At 52.3% G+C, this 3,002-nt stretch overlaps 1 pseudogene; it reads right to left on the bottom strand.

Moving 5' to 3' along the window:
• Positions 1 to 581: 581 nt before the first annotated feature.
• Positions 582 to 2,172, bottom strand: LOC126946527 (SHC-transforming protein 1-like; annotated as a pseudogene).
• Between the last annotated feature and the right edge of the window lie 830 nt (positions 2,173 to 3,002).

The raw sequence follows: 3,002 nt of genomic DNA, 5'->3' as shown, positions 1-3,002 counted from the left end.
AGAGGGGACAGCTGCCACTCCTGCCTCTGTTCTCCCAACCCAAACCGGAGAGGGTGCTGAGCAAGGAGAAGACAGGTCCCAGAAGCCAAGAAGGTGCTGGCATCCCTGTCATTGAACTCAGGGTCCCAATAACTCTTTATGTAAAATATCTTCAGACCTAAGAGATGATCAAAGGCACAAAGTTTAAACATAGGGGTAGGGGTGTTGAGAGGGGTCTGGGGTACCCTGAAGCCCAGAAGTGTGATTCATTCCCCCTTGCCCAGAAGGGTGACTGTTCCACTGGGCCTGTCAGCAAAGGACATTTTCCATGACAAGCACTCACCTTCTTGGGGAAGGGGCATCAGGTTGACACAGAAAAGACCCAGGTAAAGGGCCACTCTGTACATTAATACTTTGATGATTAATGCTTGGGGAGAAGCAGGATTCTTCCCCAGGTTTCTGACTCAAACCCTCTCACTCAGCTGGATATGAAACCCAGTGTCCACACTACTCCCAGCTCTGACACTAGGCCATGCCCACAGAACACTCCCAACTGAGGTCCTGAGAGTTAGGGAATAGGGTGGAAGGGGTTGGAGGGCATCTTCTGGAAGAGAGTGCTGGGGCAGATCACAGTTTCCACTCCACAGGTTGCTGTAGACACAGTTTTCTGCCCACAGAGATGATGGGCAAGTGATAGTCCATGTGGTAGCTGATAAGGTGACTGACACTCTCAAAGTGGTGATCCTTTGTCCAAACTACACCCTTGGTCCACCAGTAGCAGATGCTTGGGCTGCCCGCTCTTCAAGCCAGTGAGCACATACTGGCCAGGTGTGGTCATGCTTTCTTTCACCAGGAAGTCCCTGTTGAGCTGCAGCAGTGCCTCAGCCCCCTGCTGGTTCAGCTTCCCATGGAACCAGGGGTCCCCTCAGAGCTGCTCAGCCATGACATCAACTGCGGAGGAGGAGGCACATGAAGAGCATCTTCAAAGGGCTTCATGTCAAACAGGTCCCAGGTTGTGCTGCCATTGATGGCAGGATTGGGGGGCCCAGCACCACTCCCTGCTTGCTGGGCCTTGTCTAGGTTCTGCATGTTGACACAGGAAGGATCATCAAAGAGCTCTCTGCCTGGACAGGGTGGTGGAGGTGGCATCTGTTTGCAAACTTCTGGATCTCCCCCAACAGGCTATCCTACAGGCAGTGTAGCTCCCAAGTGGCTGGGGGTCTGGGCACTGGGTAGAGAGGGTTGAGCAGCCCCTAGAGTGGCTGCTTCCCGAAGCCTCATGTATACTACATGCCCAAGAGGGGGTTTCTTCCCAGGAAGTCATTATAGTGCTGATGGTGAGGTGGCTCTTCCTCCTCCTCATCCCAAGCTAAGTCATCAAAGCCAGTCATCCTGTCATGGGGGGGGACTGATTTGGGTGGTTTCCTGAGGTATTGTTTAAAGTGCAACTCAAAGGCCTGGCCAATGGTGCTGATGACATCCTGGGCAAGCCCTTCAGGACACTCCAGAATGTGGCAGGCTTTCCAATTCACAGGGTCTTTGGCAACATTGGCAACATACTTGGCTGTGTCCGGATCCCCACTGGATGCAAATAAGATAGATTGCATGTGGTAGTGATAATCTGTTTGCAGTCTGTGACCATAAGGTTGAGGCTGCTGGTGGAGGTGGTGAGAGTGATTGGCATTCCAGCAAAATTCAGGTTACTCCTTCCCAAGATAGAGCTGAGTGGATGGCTACAGGGCTTTCTCTTCCTTGTCACCCCCTTAGCACCCAGCACAGCCTCGCACACCTGATTGATGGCTTCCCTGGTGACCTGAGTCCAGGTGTTGAAGTCCAGGGTGCTCATTGACTGCAGGATCTCCACACAGCCCATGTACCAAATCAAGTAGGAAACCCCGGGTCCCATGACTTTGTCATTGGGATGCAGCCAGCCCTGCATGGGCTTATTGACAGAGCTCCCATGGTGGGTCCACTCCTCACCCCCCAGCTGGCCCGCTTCCACCTGAGTCCTGCACCCACCACCTCCACTCAGCTTGTTCATATCCTGGAGGAGGGGTAGGGGAATGAGTCTGGCATGGCTGCCCCTATGATGCCCTCCCCATCATCGGCTGCCCTTCCTGGCTCCCCCTTAGGCCCCAGCTGTCCCCCGGCCCAATTGGCCAGCCTCTGGTTGCTCATCCGGGGGAAGAAGGAGCACAGAGTAGTGGGACTATCGTCCCCAGACAAAGGGGGCAGGATGGGTCCCAGGGATGAGGCTGATGGGGAAGGCAGTTCCTCTGGCGGGGTGGACCCTGAAGGCCCCTCCTCCAGTGATGACAGAGACTCATTCCACAGTGGATTGTACTTGGGCTTGGGGGGCAGGAGATCCCTAGCTGAGGTGAGAGAGGGGCTACTGCTCAGCCTGGCCCCTCTGTCAGTTTGGGCAAGGAGGCCAGGCAGGGATTATGCCCAGGCCCTTAGCCTGGTCTGACCTCTGTGGCCCAGGAGTCACAGAAGTCCTGGGGAATGAGAGGGATAAGTGGTTTCTGCTCCACAGCTCAGACCCAGACAGTTTTGGGTCCTATCCCCAACCAATGTGGAGCCTCTTCCTCAGATAAAACATTTTAAAGCTGAGCCCAGCCATGGATTTGGATCACCAAATACCTATAAGTGGGGTAAGTTTCCTCTCCTCTTGAGGTTCCAAGATAAACCTGGGGCTCCTGGACCTGTCAGAAAATGGCATTCTTTACCTACCACAGGTCAGAAACCCTGTATAAGGGTTGTGTAGCAAAGGTATGAGGGCAGTTTTTATTCCTTAAAGGAAAGCACACTATTCCAGTCAAAGCCCTGGTAAAATAATCAGTTTCTCCAATTGTGTCCTGTTACAAATGAAAACAGATTCTTTATGCAAATAACTATATTGTTATAAGTTAAGAATATTTAAAAATAGTTTCCAAATCCTGGAGAAATCAGATAGAGAGAAAAAATATGCCCCAAATTTTGTTCATAGGAGCACACTAAATTGGTAAAAGTTGTCAATAGCT

Source organism: Macaca thibetana, chromosome X (assembly GCF_024542745.1).
Source record: "Macaca thibetana thibetana isolate TM-01 chromosome X, ASM2454274v1, whole genome shotgun sequence".
NCBI lineage: Eukaryota > Metazoa > Chordata > Mammalia > Primates > Cercopithecidae > Macaca > Macaca thibetana.
This window is presented reverse-complemented; position numbering and strand designations above follow the sequence as displayed.